General features: G+C 39.9%; 1 protein-coding gene and 1 non-coding gene across 4 annotated transcripts in view; both read right to left on the bottom strand.

Moving 5' to 3' along the window:
• HDAC8 (histone deacetylase 8) overlaps positions 1-21,458 on the bottom strand; it is a 247,230-nt gene that overhangs the window by 42,595 nt on the left and 183,177 nt on the right. The window lies entirely within an intron of this gene.
• Positions 601-791, bottom strand: LOC123571538 (U2 spliceosomal RNA). The gene has a single exon (XR_006695685.1). It is a non-coding gene; the product is annotated as a U2 spliceosomal RNA (small nuclear RNA).

Genomic DNA, 21,458 nt, shown 5'->3' on the forward strand with positions numbered 1-21,458 from the left:
ATTCTTTATTTCAGTTCTTCTTGCTCTAATTTTTATTTTTAATTTATTTAGTTTTTTGAGACAGAGTTTTGCTCTGTCACCCAGAGCTGGAGTGCAGTGGTGCAATCTCGGCTCACTGCAACCTCCATCTCCAGGGTTCAAGTGATTCTCCTGCCTCAGCCTCCTGAGTAGCTGGGACTACAGGAGCACACCACCACGTCCGGCTAATTTTTTTATTTTTAGCAGAGACAGGGTTTCACCATGTTGGCCAGGCTCGTCTCGAACTCCTGACTTCAGGTGATCCACCCGCCTTGGTCTCCCAAAGTGCTGGGATTATAGGTGTGAGCCATCATGCCCCACCTAATTTTTATTATTTCTTTTCCTCTGCTTGCTTTGGGTTTAGTTTGCTCTTCTCTATTTTCTTAAGATGAAAGATTAAGTTATTAATTTGTAATCTTTCTTACTGTTAAGCAGGCCTTTGCAGTTACAAATTTCCCTCTAAGTACTGCATTCATTGCACTCCATAAGTTTTGGCATGTTTTGTTTTTGTTTTCATTCATCTCAGAGTATTTTCGAACTTCCTTTGTGATTTCTTTTCTTTCCTTTATTTATTTTTATTGGGAGGGGTGCACCATTTCTGGAGGTACTGCAATACCAGGTTGATGCATGGAGTGGAGGAAACTGGTTCTTATTCCATCTCCCTGCTCCAAAAATCCATTTAATATATTGTCCTCAGATAGAGGATGTATCAGTTATTAAACTGATAAGGACAGATACTACACTTGAACTTAGCCAAAAGGCCATGAAGCAACGTGATTTCTTCTTCAACCTATTTGTATTAGGAGTGTGCTGTTTAATTTCCACATATTTATGAATTCCCCAAATCTCCTTCTTTTATTGATTTCTAATTTCATTCCTTTCCATCAAATTTAATTCTAAAGTACTTTGTATGATTTCAATCCTTTTAAATTTACTGAGACTTGTTTTGTAATCTAACTTATGTTCTGTCCTAGAAAATGTTCCATGTGCACTTGAGAAGAATGTATATTCTGCTCTAGTTGGTTTATCATGTTGTCCAAATCTATTTCCTTGTTGATCTTCTCTCTAGCTGTTCTATTTATTATTGAAAATGGGGTATTGACTTCTCCAACTATTATTGTTAAATTTCTTATTTCTCTTTTTCACTTCTTTAGTTTTTGTTGCATATATTTTGGTGCTCTGTAGTTAGGTGACATATATTTATAATTTTGTCTATTAGTATAGCCACACCAGCTCTCTTTTGGTTACCGTATGCATGCTATATCTTTTGCCATCCTTTTACTTCCAACCTACGTGTGTCTTTGAATTTAAAGTATTTCTTTTATGAATAACATATAGTTGAATTATGTTTTTAAAATCCATTTGACCAATCTCTAATTTTGAATTGGAGTGTTTAATCATTTACATTTAATATAATTACTGATAAGGCATAGCACAGTCTATGTATGCCACATTGCTACTTGTTCTCCATGTCTTAGGCGTTTTTGTTCCTTGATTCATTCCTCCATTACTGCATTCCTTTTTTATTAAATAGATATCTTCCAGTGTACCATTTTAATTTTCTTGTTAGTTTACATATATAAAAATGTATTATATATATATAAATATGTGTATATATGTGTGTGTCTGTGTGTGTGTATATATGTATATGTATATTTATTTTCTTAGTGGTTGCCTGAGTATTATAATTAACATCTTAACTTTTAACAATACAGTTTGGATTAATATCAACTTAATTTCAATAGTATATGTTATGGTTTGGATATGGTTTGTTCGTCCCCACCAAAACTCATTTAAAACTTGATCCCCAGTGTGGCAGTGTTGGGAGGTGGGCCTAGTTGGAGTTGTTTGGGTCATGAGAGAAGATTTTTCATGAATGGCTTGGTGCGGTTCTCATGGTAGTGAGTTCTCACTCTGGCAAAACTGGATTAGTTCTTGCAGAAATGGATTAGTTCCTGCAAGAGTGGGTTGTTATAAAGCCAGGGTGCTCCTCAGATTTTGCCTCTTTGCATGTGCCTTCCTACTCTTTGACCTTTTGCCATGTTGTGACACAGGACAAAAGCCCTTACCAGAGGCCAAGTTAATGCCAGCACCATGCTTCTTGAACTTCCTAGCCTCCAGAACCATGAGTTAAATAAACCTCTTTTATTTATAAATTACCCAGCCTGAGGTATTCTGTTATAGCAACACAAAATGGCCTAAGTACATAAATACTTTGTTCCCATATAGCTCCATTTTCATGCCTCTCCTTTGCATTGTTATTGTCACACAAATTATATCTTCATGCATTGTGCACTTATCAAAGTGGATTTATTGCTTTATGCAGCTGTGTTTTAAATCATATATAGAAGAAAAGAGTTACAAAGAAAAATATATTTGTACTTTGATATTTACTTATGTAGTGAATCTTACTGGTGGTCTTTATTTCTTTATGTGGATTCAAGTTGCTGTCTAGTGTCCTTTCATTTCAGCCTTAAGGATTCCCTTCAGTTTTTTTTTTTTTTTTTTTTTTTTTTTGAGATTGGTCTTGTCGCCCAGGCTGGAGTGCAATGGCGCAATCTCGGATCATAGCAACCTCTACCTCCAGGGTTCAAGCAATTCTCCTGCCTGAGCCTCCCGAGTAGCTGGGATTACAGGCACCCACCACCATTCCTGGCTAATTTTTGTATTTTTAGTAGAGACGGGGTTTCGCCATGTTGGCCAGCCTGGTTTTGAACTCCTGACCTCAGGTGATCGGCCCGCCTCGACCTCCCAAAGTGCTGTGATTACAGGTATGAGCCACTATGCCCGGCCACCATTTAGTTATTTTTAATATAATTTCTATTTATTGATATTCTTTATTTGGTGAGACATGTCATACATTCCTTTAAATTTTGGTACATATTTAAAATAACTAATTTAAAGTCTTTGTCTAGTAATTCCAATGTTTGGAGATCCTCAGTGACAGTTTATGTTGATATTTTTTCCTATGTACTCACCATTTCTTGTTTCTTTGCATATCTTACAACTTTTGTTAAAAATTGAACGTTTAAAATTATATGTGGTAACTCTGGAAAACAAATTCTCCCTCTTCCCAGAGTTTTGTTGTTGTTGCTGCTGTGTTTATTTGTTTAGTGTTTTTTTTTTTTTTTTTTTGAGATGGAGTCTCACTCTGTCACCCAGGCTGGAGTGCAGTGGCATGATCTCGGCTCACTACAACCTCCACTTTCTGGGTTCAAGAGATTCTCCTGCCTCAGCCTCCCAAGTAGCTAGGATTACAGGCATGTGCCATGATGCCCGGCTAATTTTCTTTTGTATTTTCAGTAGAGACGGGGTTTTGCCATGTTGGCTAGGCTGGTCTCAAACTCCTGACCTCAAGTGGTCCACCTGCCTCGGCCTTTCAAAGTGCTGGGATTACAGCCATGAGCCACCACACCTGGCCTGTTTAGTGGCTTTTCTAAATTAATTCTGCGAAGTCTGGATTCTTTGTCATGTGGAGTCACAGAAGTCTCTGCTTGCTTAGCTTAGTGGTCAGCTAACGATTGTACAGAGATTTGCTTAAATTCATGGAGCCAGTAAGTCTCCCAGTCTTTACCAAGGTGCTCTGTGTGTGTGTTGGGGGCATGCCCTCAACATTCTGTCAGTTAACAACTTTGCCTTAGCACTTCACTTGTACAGAGCTTGAAGTTCAGCCATAGGTGAGAACTTTGGCCTTTCTCAGGTGTTTTCTGAGCATGTGCACAGCCTTGGGAATGCATATCATCCTGTGCATATGCACAGCCTTTTAGATTCCCAGGAATTTGTTGGAGCTTTTCTAAGCCCCATATGGACACCTCATTCCCCAGCAGTTACTTTTAAGCTTTTTGGTTAGCTTAATGTTCACCACAACTGTTGTCTATTACCATAGGCAGCTGTAAAGTTAATCATTTGTCTCTAATTATTTTTGACAAATACCCCAAGGAAAAAGTTTTTCACACTGAGCACACTCTTGAATCATGCCTAATAAAAAAAGCCTTGCAAGTGGGGTCTTCCAAGGAACCGCTAGACAGGCCAAATATTAATTCTTCAGAAATGAGGCTTGGAAGGAGCTCCAACATTCTACTCCATGTTCTGTTCCCTCTGGTGGCTGCCAGGCTGCTGGTTTTCACCATGATTGTAGGCTGTTGGTTTTCAAGGCTACCATTTCTACCTGTTTTTGTAAATCAAGTTTTATTGGAACACAACCAACACTCATTCATTTACATACTGTCTATGGCTGCTTTTGTGTACAACAGCAGAATTGAGTAGTTGGGAGTAGTTGGGACAGAAATCATATGGTCTGAAAAGCGTAAAATATTTATGGCCTAGCCCTTTATTCTAAAAGTTTGCTACTCCTACTCTAGACCAGTGCTGTTTAGTAGAAATATAATGTGAGCCACATATATAATTAAAAATATTTTGAGTAGTCACATTAAAAAAATTTTAAAAGTGAAATTATTTTTAAGAATATTTTATTTAACCTAACATATTCAAAATATTATCAATTTGGCATATAACCAACATAAAATTACTAATAAGATATTTCACATTTTCTTCTAAGTCTTTAAAATCTGGTGTGTACTGAAAATTTACAGCACATCTCAATTTGGACTAGCCACATTTCAAATGCTTACTAATCACTAGTGGCTACTGGTTACCATATTGGATAGCATAGCTCTAGATTCTTGGTGCTCAAAATGTGGTACCTGGTTTGGCAACATTGTATCACGCAGGAGCTTGCAAGAATGGCACAATCTCAAGCTTCAGCCTGGAGGAACTGAATCGGAATTTGCATTTAACAAGCTCTAGGTAATTCATATGCATATTAAAGTTTGAGAAGTAGAGCTCTATACCATTTTGCTATACTACCTGCCTTTGGGATAAAGACCCAGTACACACAAGGTATTACTCTAATATAAAATATAACCCTCTGGTTATCATTCTATCATAGATCTTGGTGGAATTGTCTGAAAATGAATTAACTAAGATGACAGTGCGCTAGGTGCTATGCTAGGCACTGTGGGGTTTGCTGAGCTGAAGAGGACATGGTCTCTTCTTTCAGGGAACTCACAACTGCCCAAGGATGCCTGGAGAATAATACTCTGCATACGAAATCCAATCTTCTGCACTAAAATCCTCTAAACAACTTTTCCATCTCTAATGTAAATGTGGCAACCAGGCACTGGATTACTCAAGCAGGCATTCAACTCAAGAGGTTCATGGGACAGAAACAAAACAGTTTCACTCAATTTGAAATTGGCTCACGGCAACGGTCTGAAGCAAACACTCAAGCTTTAGGATATGAACTCAATGGGTCATTCTGAAAGGGTAGCAACCCTGTGTTTGTATAACAGGAAAGTTATAACATTCATCATGCTCGGATTCAGGAACTGTGCACTCAAGTCAAGAGAAATCTGACAGTCTGATTTCCAGGTTCCAGTGACTTGGAATAGAAATTCCTATTTAAAGCAAAGAAAATAAGAAATGAGGAAGTGCCAGTCCTTGTTTCTCTGTGTAGGTGTTGACAAGCTATTAAATCATTAGGCTGTCCCTTGCCAGAAGCAGCAGAATAAATCTTGGAAGTTGACAAATGGTCAGCAGCTCTGTGTGTGCCTGCACAGTCAGAAGCACACACAAAGGGCACACTGTTTCCCTTGGTTTATCTCCTGGCTGTGTAAATATTTCATCTGACATTTGGATTGGATTCTGAGCTAGTTTCCCACCAAGCTGATGGTTTTTTAATCTGCTTTCATCAGCCTACAATAAACTGTCTAACCTGTCTGCACAGCGCAGTGTACTCTGCCCACTGGCAAACAGAACAAATGGAACCAGGAGATCCTGACATACTTTTTCAGATGTCTGAAGACGAGGAATTGCACCCAAGCTCTGCCCAAGCCAGAAACACAAGCTATGAGGCACTTGCCTCATCCTGTTATACCAGCACCCAAGAGCCCTTCCTAGACTAGACCAGTGCCAGCAGGAGGTCACAACACATAACTTGGGCCTGCCATCCTATTAAGACAGATCTTTGGCTCAGCACAAATATGCCACTGCCAAAGATGAGGGTGGCTGTAATCTCATTCACTCTAGGTTGTATTCATGCTGGCTTCCTTTCAATTTCAGATGAGTTCCTTCAGTTGTCCAAAATGTAGGAAATGCTGTGATAACCCAAACCAAAAATTACTGGCTCAGAAAGCTCCTATGCAGTAATAAAAATAAAGGAAGTACTGATACATGCTACAACATGGACGACCCTTTAAAACATTCGGTTAAATGAAAGAAGCCAGTGATAAAAGAGCACATATTGTAGGATTCCATTCATATGAAATGTTCAGAATAGCAAATCTATAGAGGCAGAAAGTAGATTGGTTGTTGCCAGGGGGTAGGGGAGGAGGAGATTGATTGCTAGTGAGCATGGGATTTCTTTTAGGGGGAATAATAATGTACCAGAATTAGGTAGTGGTAATGGTTGCATAACTTTGTGAATATACTAAAACCCACCGAATTGCACACTTTAAATGGGTAAATTTTGTGATATGAGAATTACATCTTGCTAAAGCTGTTTAAAAACACTTGAGTTATTAGATGATTTTTCCTTCTCCCCCTTAAAAAGCTCCCATAGATCAATCTTCTCAGCCTTGTTATTTTGTATTCTACTTATAGGAGAAGGATGTAAAAGAAAGGCATACAAGCTGGTACTAGGAAAGCTACAGGATCAGAAGGGGCTACCCAGTCTACTGCTACAGTCCTCTATCATTCATTCACTTATCCATTCATTGAAAGTCTGCTATGTATTAGGCACTGCGGATACAGCATTAAGAAACTCTGCTCTATTAGGAGCTTATGATAATGATGTTTCTAACATTGACCCTGAGACCCCCAGATTCATGAATTGCCTTCTGAATCATCAAAGGTTAAAATGTATAATTGCATTAATTATACAGTGCTATTTGTATGCCGGTTATTTTGAAATTGGGCATTCATGGATTTATGGATGATACACCTCTCTAAAGGTTTCTATACTTGAGGTATAAACTATATTGGATAATTTATACTAATAGTAGAGCAAAATATTTAAAGAACAAGGCAGAATACAAACTTACTGTTTCCCCAAGGAAGTTTCCCCAAGATGTTGTAAGCAAGAATTCTTGACAAAAATAGCCAAACCATGTACTTCGAGGTTTCCTTCTTCACAAAGAATTGCTTTTGTGAATCCACAGGCTTTATTAAGAGGTAGCCTTGGCCGGGCACAGTGGCTCATGCCTGTAATCCCAGCATTTTGGGAGGCTGAGGTGGGAGGATCACGAGGTCAGGAGATCGAGACCATCCTGGCTAACACAGTGAAACCCTAACTCTACTAAAAATACAAAAAATTAGCCGAGTATGGTGGTGGGTGCCTGTAGTCCCAGCTACTCGGGAGGCTGAGGCAGGAGAATGGTGTGAACCCGGGAGGCGGAGCTTGCAGTGAGCCGAGATCGCGCCACTGCACTCCAGCCTGGGCCACAGAGCAAGACTCTGTCTAAAAATAAATAAATAAATAAATAAATAAATAAATAAATAAATAAAAGAGGTAGCCTTTTTCTCTTTGTCTCAGTGTAAAGACATATATCTGCTGGTATACTTCTGGCATCAGAATGGGGAAAGCTGGCACAAAGAAACTCAATTGTTCATTTCTTCAGGCAGTGTGTTAGATGGAGAAATATAATAACATTTGATCTTTGGAGTCAGGGAGGCCTAAGTTCACATCCTAGCTCACATTTTAAATTCAGGCCTGCATCATCTCTTAACAGTTTCTGAGTTGCTCTTCCTATCTCCAGTCATGTGCCTCTCAAATTCATCCTTTACACAGCAGCCTAAGTAAACTCAAAAATACAAATCGGATCTTGTCACTCCCTTACTGTAAATATTTTAGGGACACCACAACTTTGGTAGGAGGGTCTAAGCTATTGAGCATGACTAATAAAGAGTTGGCTCCACAGTTTGGCCTTCAAACACCTCTCTAGCTGCATCTCTTACCATTTTCCACCTTACAATTTTTACACAATTGTTTGTAGTTGCACACAGACAGAAACCCACATGCACCCACTCTACTCAGGCTGTTATGCTCTCCTGGAGTCACTTTCCACCCTTCTGTGCCTGGTTAACTTTTGAATCATTCTTGCATTGGGGTGGGGGGATACAACATAGCTGGTAAGAGGATAGACTCTAGAGCCAGACACCAAGGCAAATAAGGGCCCCAGTTTAGTCTGCCTGCCCTAACTTTGGAAGCTAGATTAAAGGTAGTTGAGGAGATACTGACAATAATTGCAAAAAGTCTGTTACATTCTAGCATAAACTACTTTAAAACCATTGTATTGAAAAAGTTTGAGTAAGTAATATATGTATTTAGTTAAAAATTCCAAAGGCAGAAAAGGATATTTTGTAAAAGATGAAGTCCTTGCTATGTCCTAGATACCCAGTTCCCTTGCCGGTGTTTTTGTAACTCTTTCAAGAGACAGACAGCATATGTAAGCATAAAAATATCATTTTAATACAATAAGAAAACACATTGTACACAGTGTCCTGTAATTCCCTTTTCATTCAGATACCTTATCTTGGAGATTCTTTCACATGTATTATATGTAGCCAATCTTCTACTGGAAAACATTTACATTGTTTTTCAACTTTTACAAAGCTATTTCTTAGGACTTCTTTTACTATTCTTGCAGAGCTCCTGCTCACCAGAAAGAAAATTCTTTCTTTTTTTTTTTAAAAAAAATCTCAGTTACTTTACTTTCTTTTCCATTAAAAATTGCATTTATTGCGATTTTGTTTTTTATTTACAAAGTTAATACGTTTCACTTGTAGGAAACTTGGAAAAGGCTGGGTGCAGTGGCTCATGCCTGTAATCCCAGCACTTTGGGAGGCTGAGGCAGGAGGATCACTTGAAGTCACCAGTTTTAGATCACCTGGGCACCATAGCAAGATCTTGTCTCTACAAACAATTAAAAAATTAACCAGGCATGGTGGTACATGACTGTAGTCTCATCTGCTTGGGAGGCTGAGGCAAGAGGATAACTTGAGCCCAGGAGGTCAAGGCTACAGTGAGTTATGATCACGCCACTGCACCCCAACCTGTCTGCAGAGTAAGACCTCATCTCAAAACCAAAAACCAAAAAACAAGCAAACAAAAAACTTGGAAAATAAAAAAGCACAAAGAAAAAAGATCACTCATATTTCCAATACTGGTTAACATTTTGATGAATGTCTTTCTAGTATTTTTTATATTCACATATCTACACTTTACAAAAAGGTCTACTCTCAAATTTGAGGGGGAAATATGTGATGAGACATAGTAAAGAAGAATAATAGCTTACCATGTTTTGGTCAGTAGCGTACCTTAAATGCATTATCCCATTTAATCCACACAACAACCCTATGAAATATATACCTTTCTCCTCATTTTACAGGTAGGGAAACTGAGGCACAAAGAATTGCTGAGTCACACAGTTTGGGGAATAACACAGCTGGGATTTGAAGTTAGATATATCAGACCCCAAGTCACACTCTTACTTGCTGTATTCCACTGACTCTGCCAGGTCCCCAGTGTCTAGTAAAATTGAAAAGGCACAGACCCCATGATCCAGCAATTCCATTTGCAAGTCTGTGTTCTACAGAAACTTGCACATGTGCCCAAGGACCAAGTGTAAGAATGCTCATTGCAATGGACTGTGGTGGCAAAAAATTAGGACCAATCCAAATGTCCATAAAGATGTGGATGGTTAAATAAAACACAGAATATCCACAGGATGAGATACTATAAAGCAGTTTAATGGCCTGAAATGGATGTATGTGGGCAGATCTTAGAAACAACATTGCATGTTTCTTCACCGAATAAAATGATGAAAGGAGAAAAAATATTGAATGAAAAAAGCAGATTGCAAAACAATATGTACAGTATGGTACTATTTGTCCCAATTAAAAAAAAATCATTGCCTGCAAATTCCACATCTTGTTTCTGATCACGGTGAGAATGAACTGGAAAGATACACATCAAATTCATGACAATGGATGCCCTGGGGGCACTGGGAGAAGAATAGGACTGGGGAGGAAGGACACAGGATATTCAACTTTTATCTATGATTTTTTTTTTTAAGGATTTAAAGATAAGACAAAATCTTAACACATTTTAATTCTGAATGGTGGGAATAAGTGTGTGTGTTATATTCTCTGTTACTATACTATATTTAAAAAATAGTATCAGCTAATGTTTACAGAGCACTTATGAACCAGGTACAGTTCTAAGCATTTCATGTGGATCAATTCATTAAATCCTAACAAGCATCCTATGAGGCAGGTACTATATTAGCTCCATGACAGATAAGGAACCTAACAGATAAGACACAGGTTAAATAACTTCCCTGCATCACACAGCTAGTAAGTGGTGAAGCTGGACTCCAAACCTGGGTGTATCTGGCTTCAGGAACCCTGCCTTTACCCTGTGTCATTTCCACTCTTCGGAACATTCTCAAAATCTAAACAAAACAGCACAAAGCCAAGTCCCTAAATGCTGAGGGAATGCGAAGTGGAGGAATGAACACAACCGTGCAGTTGTTGCCCTGATTGCCACCTTCTCTATTTGCTATATTAGCCTGAGGGCTCCACTCTGGAGCTGAACTAGCTCTAGTTCAGAGTAGAACAGCAGAGACCTCGCTTTCTTGAGGGAATCAAAACAGAAAACTCTACTCTTCCTAAAAAACAAAAGAAAACAAAACGAAATAATAGGCAGAGCACAATAGGCTAGGCCCCACTGGGGATATTACAGGGCACACAATCAATTTAAGCCTGCGTGTGAACTGGAGTTCCTACGGGTTAGCTAAGCCTAGTTCTTTGGCTACAAATGGTTGGGGCAGGGAGAAGCTGGCAGCCATGTAGGGTAGAAAAGTGAGACTTGGAGGAAAGAGGGAAATCCTTTGGCTTCCTCCGGTGGCTGCTCCTCTCCCTGCAGAAGGATGTGCTATCTCGGGCTTAAGGAGTTTAGCAGTAGGAGGAAAGGGAAAGATGGAGGCCAGCAGGGTGAGTTTCTGTAGCTCTCTTCCTGCTGCAGCCTCTGGTTTTAGTAGAGTAATTCCCTCACTCCCTGCTGTCATCATCAAAGCAGCTCCCAGGCTCCAAGTAAATAAGAGACAGGAAAACAGTGGGGTGGCAAGAGAAGTTGTGTAGGGTAGTGGTGAAGAACTCAGACTTCAGAGCCACCCTGCCTGGGTCTGAATCCTGGCTTTGCCACTTATTCATTTTTCTGTCAACTTGGGCAAGCCATCTATGAAATGGGGATAATAATGGAGTTGTTGTCTTGTGAGGATACAGATAAATAATGCATCTAAAGCGCTTAAAACAGTGCCAGGCATATAGTAATCACTTCATGAGTGCTTGTTGTACTTCTTCTTTCTGAGTACCTGCTTGTTTCCAGGGACTGTGATAGGAATCAGGGATGGAGGGGACGATCAGACAGTTTTTGCCCTTGAATTTAGTATAGTTGAGGAGACAGATGAGCAAATGAATTACAATACAATATAATAAGGTCTCAAGTTACTATATGTGTCAGATATTATAGGATCGCAGGGAAAGGAGTGATAAACTATGGAGAGGAGGGGTGGCCAGGGAGGACTTCACAGACAGATGACATGGAGATTGGAATTTGAAGGAAGAGTAGGACTTCACCCAGCAGGCAAGCAGGAGGAGAGACATTCCTAGTAGAAGTACCTTGGTCAAAGGCATAGCTGGAATCAGGGTTTAGGGCAGGAGTAGGGATAGCATAGTGGGAAAAATAGATTAGGGCCCAATCTAGAAGGATCTTGTGTTCTCCGCTAAGAATTTCAGACCTATAAGTTCTGGGAGGGTGTATGTGTGTGTGTGTGTGTGTGTGTGTGTGTGTGTGTGTGTATGTGTATGTGCGTGTGTGTGCTTGAAGCAGGTAGATAACATGATTAAAGTTGAATTGTTAAAAAATAACTGATATGAAGGATGGATTATGGGTGGAAGACTGGAAGGATACCAGTTGAGTTCCACTGATCCCCCAAGTCCCACCCCCCAACTCCTCCCTCAGTGCTCCCTTTATCAATCAACCATTTACCCACTTGCCCAAGAAAGAGCCTTGGGGTCTTTGGTAAGCCTTTGCTTTCCTTCACTCCTATATCTACTTCATCAACAAGCCTGGTTGGTCTACCTCCAAAATGCATCTAGAATCTAGAGGACCATAAAGGCCTCCTAACTGGTCTTTCTAGTTCTCTTGGTATCTCTCTGTAATCCTTTGTCTATACAAATGCCAGAGTGATTACACACACACACACACACACACACACACACACACACACACACACACACACACATATTGCTATGGAATGAATTGTGTGTCTTCCTACCCCAATTCACATGTTGAAGCCCTAACCCCTAATGTGGCTGTATTTGGAGCAACGAAGTAATTAAGGTAAAATAAGGTCATGGTGAAGTGGGTAGCTGATCTGATAAAATTAGTGTCTTTATAAGAAGAGACACCAGAGAGATTTCTTGAGTTTTCTCTCTGCAAACACACCAAGGAAAGGCCATGTGAGAATGTGGCAGGAAGGTGGCTGTCTGCAAACCATGAAGTGAGCCCTCACAAGAAACTGACCATGCTCGTGCCTTGATCTTGGACTTCCAGCCTCCAGAATTGTGAGAAAATAAATTTCTGTTGTTTAAGCCATCAGGTTTATGGTATTTTGTTATGGCTGCTTGAGCTGACTAATACAATTCGTTTTAGCTACATTATTAATACTTGCTTATGCACTGTCTTGTGTAATTTTTCTCTAATTGGTTGTCAGGTGCAGCTTTTGCCTTTCCACTAGTCTATAAGTTCCTAGGAGTCATGGATCATGCCTCTTAAATCACCAGAAGCACCTAAACCAAGTCAGGCACACAGTGGTAGGCAATAAACGCGTATGAAAGGAATGGACACAACTGCACAGGGAGATGCGCTGAGTATTCATAGCTAGAAAAGGATACTGAGTCTCTGGAGTTGGTGTTAGCTTTGTCACAGATGTCTTAAGTGTCTGTAAACAAATTAACATCTTCAGCAGTGTTGTTTCTTCCCTCCATTATGGAGTTTTGGTGAGGCTTAAATATGATCCGGTATTTTCAAAGGCTTTGTGAGGAAGCAGAGAGCCTAGGTTTTTGAGTCAGAAAGATCTGGGTTCAAAATACAGCTTTCTCACTTACTAGCCCTGATAAGAACACCGACCTCATGAGAGGTGCTTTATACACACAGAAGCGTTCAATCTTCACAGCCACCCTGCAAAGTGGATAATGAGGATCGCCATTTTAGGGATGAGGAAACTGAGCTTCTGAGAGACTGGCAAAATTACTCAAGATTACACTTCTAGTTAAAGGATCAGATCCCCAAATTGCTTGGCTCAAAAGCTCATGTTCTTTTTACCCTGCAACAGGCTCCAAAAGAGAACAAAGCTTAACCTCTAGGAAGAATGACTTCCTATACTGGATTTAACAAGATCCCATGTTCTAGGGACAAAAGTTCTTGGCTTTCTTTAGGGAGACAGGAAGCTGCCACCCTAATATTTAAGTAATATAAGATTAGTCAGAATCAGATTTTCAAAAGGGACCATGACCCAAAAGGAGATTATGAGCTATTTTAGCAGGCTGAGGGTACCATGGGGGGCAGGGTAAATTGCCTTATTTATTATTATTATTTTAAATTGACAATAACTATACATATTTATGGGTACAGTGTGATATTTCTTTTTTCCCTTATTTAAAAAAAATTTTTAATTTTTATGGGTATATAGCATGTACACATATTTATGAAGTACATGAGATATTTTGATACAGGCATACATGTATAATAATCACATTAGGGTAAATGGCATATCCATCACCCCAAGCATTCATCATGTCTTTGTGTTATGAACATTCCAGTTGTATTCCCTCAGTTGTTCTAAAATGTACATCAAATCATTGCTGACTATAGTCACCCTGTTGTGCTAATTCGATAGCCAGACCTTATTCACTGCCTCTAACTATATTTTTGTACCCATTAACAGTGTGATATTTTGATACATGCATATAATGTATAATGATCAAATCAGGATAATTAGCATATCCATCACATCAAACATTTATAATATTTCTTCATATTAGAACATTCAAAATTCACTCTTCTAGCTATTTGAAAATATATAAGAAATTGTTGTTAATTATAGTCACCCTATAGTGTGTAGCTATTTTATTTACTTCAGGCACACTGAACCTAGCATTGTGCTTGGCTCAAGGAAGCACTCAATGACTATCTGCAGAATGATAAATTCCCAGTGTAGCTCAGAGGATGAAAGACATCACATTCTGTGGCCTGGTGTAGTGGCCACCAGAAAAATGTAGCTATAGAGATTAGGCCTGAAAGAGCCAGTCACATAGCTGCCAAGGTTTGGAACTGAAGAAGTATATTTTTAATATGTTTTAGAGTCACAATGAAACAAGATTCCCTGATGGGAATTTTCCCAAAGACTGGATCCAGACACCCAATAAAAGGGTTACAAGTGTACTTGCATATAATTTGCAAATGGTTTATGTCTAACTGCATTCTCTGTCATCTATTCCCTGGTGATTTTCAAGGCAAAAATTTATTGTTACCCTAAAGGTTATTGCATAATTTATAAAAATAATAAAAGTTTATCTTCTCTTCCTTAAAAAACAGAACAGGCAGTACCACATTTCGCTGTCAAGGCTGTTCAGCACAGACAACTCATATCTTTATTATTGCCATAGAAAGTGTTTGATCAATCATATTTAGGCTGTACTATAAAATTTAAAATGTGAGGTGTAGCTGTATTAGCCAGTATCACTAAAGTTCCTTGCACGTGAACTCCTATGTCATCAACATGAGGACTGTCCTGTTCAAATGGCACTTATCTGGATTTCAGTGATATAGAGGCCCTCCATGTAGGAATCTGTGTTACTGAGGACTCAAAGCAAGAGCGGTTTTCCCCACTTCTCAGAAACACAGTTAAGGCCCAGTGGCAGAGTCACTCTTCACAAGAGCAGAGGAGGTTGGGGTGACAGAAAGCAGAACTCTGAATACCCATTCCTAACTCACAGGCAGAAGTTTTGCTTTGTAAGCTGATCCTTGACAGTGCAGTAATTTATAAATGGAAAGAGATAGGGGACTCATCATTCAGTAAGCATTTATTGAGGGCCTGCTATATGTGCAAGGCACTAGATAAAGCATCACAGCTTAATAAGGAGAGCTTTCAAATGTATCAGGCCTTTTCTTGTCATTGCCTTAAAATATCATGTCCTGTATTTAAAAATGGCAATGTAATCATGAGGAAAAAATTCAAACTCAACATTAGTACAACTTATATTTGCCCTCTCAAGTGATGGTAAAAAGAACTCTCTAAATGCTTTAATGAGCTTTTGCACACACTGTTCCCTCTGCTTGGAATTCTCTTCCCCCTCTCCTGTCTGCCTGGTGAAATCCTACCCTCTCTTTAAGAAACAGCTCAAATATCATCTCCTTTGTGAACCCTTCTGACACCTCCTGAGCAAATTAATCATTCCCCTCTATACATTCGCAAAGCTCTTTGCAAGGAACCTCTACTCTCACACTGTACCATAATTTTTTCTTTCTCACACTTTACCCTGAGCTCCATAAATCAGGGCACACCTCTGATTCATATTGGTATCCCCAACACAACGCCTGCATATAGCAGTAGTCAGTAAGTGATTGCTGAAATTCCCTGACCACTTTGAAAAAGAAATCTATTAATACATTCCAGAGAACTTCATAGAAAATTAACAAGGCTTTGCACACAGCATGTGCTTAATAAAGGGCTGCTGACTTTGAATGTAGTAAAAATGGTGCGTCTCTTAGGTCAAGTCTATAGATAGCAATTCTTGCTATTCCCTTCATGCCACAACAGTAGGCACCAACTCTACACAGACATCCTTGTGATGTTTCAGGCACTGAATATTACACTTGCCCTAAACCATCCACCCCTGCCAGCTTACCAGGTGGCACAAATGTCTCACTATTAGTCACTTCTTGGGGTTAAGGCATTAGCTACAGAAGTGCTCTATTGGACTGCTTTCAGATGGAGGAAAAAATATACCAGAAGCCACCTGAAAGGCTTCACATCTTTCAGAGGACCTGGAGATCATTCATGCCCCTCTCCTTCCAACTACAATCTGTACTCCAGTACTCCAGAGAGAACTCAGAACACAGGAAAAGATACCAAAAAGAGTCAATGTTGAGCACAATTTAAATGGTACCCTGTATTCAGAGTAGACAATACCTACTAGCTTAGAATTATACATTTGCTGTTTGTAAAAGTGCTGGGAGGCAAAAATCTAAAGAGGGTAAAAAATGAGTAAACATTATTTATATCAAAGCACTAAAAAATTCCAAACTTTGGCATTTAGTAGTAGCCATTTGAAAAATTCTACTATCTTTTCTCTGGGTGTGGGAGAATAAAACCCTTTTTCTGTTCTGAAAAGAGATGTGTAGAAGGGAACTCATTTTGTAGTTTGAAAGTTCTACTTGTATTGGAAATACACCTATCTTGTAGTTCTTCAGCATATAATCACCAAAGACTTTTACAAAATTATTATTATTTTGGCTAACACAGGCACAAAATTGTCAATTAATACTATTTTAGCTAGAAACCAGTTGGACAAACACCAGATTTCCTGGGCATTCTAGTTAAGAGTAATGGAGATGATCTTTCCCAAATTTTCAAAATCCAGGAATGTTCTGTGACTCATTGATTGCTTAGGGAGTTCTTATTCAGGGTTGGTAGTTTAATAAATTAGGCAGAAGGTCAAAGCTAAAATCTGTTGAATTTAGCTGAAACAAAGACTAGTCTTGCTTCCAAATCATTGTTAGTGCAATTTGAACAGTAAAATACTGGAGAGCCCAGAGGTAAGCAAAGTTTCTCAGTGTAATCCTCTTCCACCTCTGTTAGCTTGGGAGGCATGGGTGAGAGAGGGACAACGCCAACACAAACGGAATTGTACAGTGAAGAAAGAAAAGGAGGGCCAGAACAGTGGGTGAAAAGTTAACTTACTTCCCTTAGACCACCATATTAAAACCAGATGTGTCTAAAATGTTGGATAAGGAAAAACTGGTGTTACTGATAGCGTGAACAAACCCTTTGTGCTTTCCTCCCAATACAGTATCATTACAGGGTGCCAGAGGTGTCATTTTCTTTCATTCCACATGTAGCACATTCTCAACTAGTTAAACCGTTTCTAATCTTATGTAATTAGATAGGTCTCGCTACATCCCTCAGTTGAAGGATTTTATGAGCTGCCTTGTTCTGTCTCCCTTTTGTGACAGCTTCTTTGGGGCTGGAAACTAACATTTGCTAACATTTCTTCCCTTCTGGCACCTGTCAGCTGGATGGGCTCTGGGAAAAGGAGGATGGGGAGGGAAGGAATGTAACACCCCCCACTCCCCAATGCCCTGGTATTAGAGGCGTCTTTGTCTCTACTTAGGGATTACTTTGTTCTGGAAAGTGCTGTTAAGCACACACTCAAAATAAACAATGGGCAGATGGATGAATGTAATGATGAAGTTCTTGTTTTTTTATTTAATTTCATCACAAATTTGGAGTTCCTTTGTTTACTAAATGTAGAGCCTAGGGGAGGTACTAACCAGAGGTAGAAGTCCTTTAATATGGCCCAAGGTTGACCCACCCTGCAAAGTGGATGGGGTTTGGCTCTTTGATCTTCCCAGTCCAGTTACTCTGTGCAGAGCCCTGCCACTGGATACAGAGACTCCAGCATGACTGCCTTCACCTTACTTCAGAGCAGAGTTGTGGGGAGTCATCAGATATTTGACATCAGAATCAAAGGCTATATAAACACAAGGGCTTTTACTTCAATGCAGAAATAATAATGGCATTTTGGAATTGAGAGTTTTTCCTTCAAAAGGCTTGAAAGCAATCCCCCGACCAAGAGCTTTCTTAGGGTCATTTCTTGACCATTCTATGATGTCTTTGTGAGGTCGCTGACTGGCAAATTCTCTCCATGTGTAGACGGGGAAATCCAGAATTAAGGCCGATTTATGCTTCTATCCCTTGGGACTTGTGCATGATTGATTATATGCAGGGCCTGACCTCTCACCACAAAATTTTGTGGTTTTTGTCCAATAATGGTAAAAGACAACTGAAGGAGTGCAGTATACAATAGAAATGGGTGAGTGACAGGGCCACCTGACGTCTCCTAGTACTTTACAGTTTATAAATCGCTTTCAGAGTTGCCCTTTCATGGATAGGCAGCGTACACTCCTATTTCACCAAAGCAACTGGACTGCGGAAATAAGAGCCAGGGTGCTGGCACAGTTATGGAGCCCTGAATTTCTCACGCTGGGGGCGGGGCAGCGCGTGGGTAAGCACTTTGCCTTCCAGGAATAGTACTGCTCTGAGACGCCTCTGTAGACTGCCTGGAACGAAGATTAAGCCCAGGGTTCTCTTTGCATTCCATTTAGCAGTTTGCTCATGCTTTCACTACAGATCAGTCTCAAGAATTCCTCTGCCAGCTGAGAATCTGAATGTTGCTTTGGCTGTAAGACAGTATCTTATTTATTCTCATAAATCCCCTCCTCCTCTTGTCCTTGATTATTTTCACCGTAAAATGGAAACGGGGCAAATTATGTGAGCATTTGGGTGCTGGACTGCAGCCACCCTTGGCAATCTTTGTCAATCTTTGAGATTCTCACCAGCATCAACTAAAGAACAGTGACTCACCCAGAGTAACACATAGTCCCTCTTGCCTTTAAAAAAGGAGTTCCTCAAAAGTGCTGCTAAAAACCAAAACAAAACAACTATAGTTCAAGGGAAAAAAAAAGTGCTAAGAGCAAAAGATTGATTTTAAACAAGGCCAGAAGATTTCGAAGAAGGAAAGGGTGATTATCTGCAAGTGAAAAAGTAGTTTGTACATTTTAGATTTCCTTTCCAGTTCCAAATTTGAGGCTTAAACATCTTTTGTCTGGGGAAAGTTAGGACATGAGGAAGTTAGGTTACCTCAGCTCCAGCTTCCTACTTGAAAATGCCCAGGAGCTCTGAGCAGTATGTTGCTCAGCACCCCTGGCCAGAAGGGTGGAAGGGAGACAAAAATTGGGAAGGAATAAAAGTGAGAGGCAGCTGGCCCAAATGCTGCCTAGCCAGCTGTATAGACAGCTGTCCCTTTAATTTAACCCTTAGTTCATCCCCAAGGACAAAGCTCATTTTTGCATATTGAAGTCTCTTCTTGTAGCTATTGTGGTTGTTTTAAAGCACAGGGAAAATGTAGAGGTAAGGGAGGTTATGTGAGGAAAACTTGACAAAGAAAGTGTTTTTTTCCCCCTCAAAATGCGTATGCAAGGAAGAACTCATGAGGGCTACATACAGAGAGACAGGAATCACTGGAATCAAAGGGAGTCTGGAGGAGGAAGGACAGGCTGCACAGACTTGAAGGACAGTTTTGCTTAAACTTCTATCTACATTCTCAAGGCTAATTGTGTAAATGGGAGTTTCTTATTCAAGAATGGCCATTTGTAGATGCACGTGGGTTTGTTTTTCTATACTTCCAGAGTCAATTCAGCAATACTTTCAAAGGCTCTGAACAATAGAGAGGAGCTTAGTTACTCACTAACCTGGAGACTACGAGTGTAAATATGCAAACTGTTTTCCCCTTAAGTGGACTTATAATCAGAATCCTAGTGTGTTCAGGCTGGAAGTGATTTTAATCTGTGTTCTAGTTAAACCTTGAAGAGGACGGAGGAGAAATTTGAGCGTGAAGAAGGGAAGTCAATTGCCCAAGGTCACACGATCTAGTAGAAGATGCCATTAGAAAGAAACTAGGTATCTCTCTACTAGCCCAGTGGCTTCTGCCCACCCTCTCACTTCCTACCTTCAGATGCCCCAAAATTTACCCACTGTGGCAAAGTCTGTTGGTTTTTCCCCTGGCTATTTCAATTGCTATCCCATGACAATGTTGGCAGGCTCAGTGACTGAGCACACCCTTGATCATAAGAGAGGGCGTGTTTTTCCCTGTACTCCTGACCTAGCTGGGGAAGAGCCATGCTGCCTTCTGCAGCCTGCCTTTGGCTCAGTGGGGTGTAACGGGGAAATCAGGGAGACCGTGTCTCTAAAGGCAACACTGCTGCTGTGAAGGGTTGTATCCTCTTAAAAGAGTTTTTAAAAATTTTTTCTTTCAAAAAAGGTTAATCATTTAAGTTGACAAACGTGTATATATTTATGGCATATGATGTGATGTTTTAATATGTGCATACATTGTGAAAGGATTAAATCAAGCAAATTAACATATCCTTCAGGGCTCTGGGGAGGAATGTGGGGAGATGTTGATCAAAGGGAACGAAGTTCAGTTAGATGAGAGGAGTAAGTTTTGGAAATGTACTGTACAGCACAATGACTATGGTTAATAATAATGTACTGGCTGGGCATGGTGGTGTGTGTCTTTAATCCCAGCTACTTGGGAGGTTGAGGTAGGAGGATCACTTGAGCTCAGAAGTTTGAGACCAGTCTTGACAACATAGCGAGAACTTATCTCAAATAACAACAACAACAACAAAAACAACAACAATATTAATGTACCGTGTACGTAGCTATTCTTGAATTGCTACAAAGAAATATCTGAGACTGGGTACTTTATAAAGAAAAGAGGTTTAATTAGCTCCCAGTTTTGCAGGCTGCACTGGAAGTATGGTGCCAGGCATCTGCTTGGCTTCTGATGAGGCCTCAGGAAGCTTACAATCATGGCAGAGGGCAAATGGGGGGCTGGCACATCACATGGTGAAAGCAGGAGCAAGAGTGACGGGGGGAGGTGCCACATACTTTCAAATAACCAGATCTCATGACTCACTATCACGAGGGTGGCATCAAGACACAAGGGATCTGCCCCCATGATCCAATCACCTCCGACTAGGCCCCATCTGCAACACTGAGGATTACAGTTCAACCTGAGATTTGAGTAAGGACAAATATTCAAACTATATCACACTGTATAACTGAAAATTGCTGAGAGTAGATTTTAAATGTTTTTCATTATAAGAGTCTTTATCTCTTCTGCAGCTCCTACTCTGAAAGTGTCAGAGAGTATTCCTCTCCATTCTTCATTTAAAAATGATATTGATACATACAAAATGCTTAATATACATAAATCATATTTGTATGTAATTTCTACATGTAAAATACTTAATACATACGTAAGTTATGAAGTCTAATAATAGAATAAGCACTGTGAACTTACCATTTACCTTCAGCAATAGAACATGACCAGTGCCATTGATGCTCCCTGCACACTTCCCCCACCCTAGAGGTACCCTGCCTTTCTCCCAGAGGAAGCCACTATTGAGAGCTTCTAAAAATCACTCCTTGCATTTCTTTATAGTCTTCCCACATATACAAGTATCCTAA

The sequence above is a fragment of the Macaca fascicularis genome, chromosome X, assembly GCF_037993035.2.
Source record: "Macaca fascicularis isolate 582-1 chromosome X, T2T-MFA8v1.1".
NCBI classification, from domain to species: Eukaryota; Metazoa; Chordata; class Mammalia; order Primates; family Cercopithecidae; genus Macaca; species Macaca fascicularis.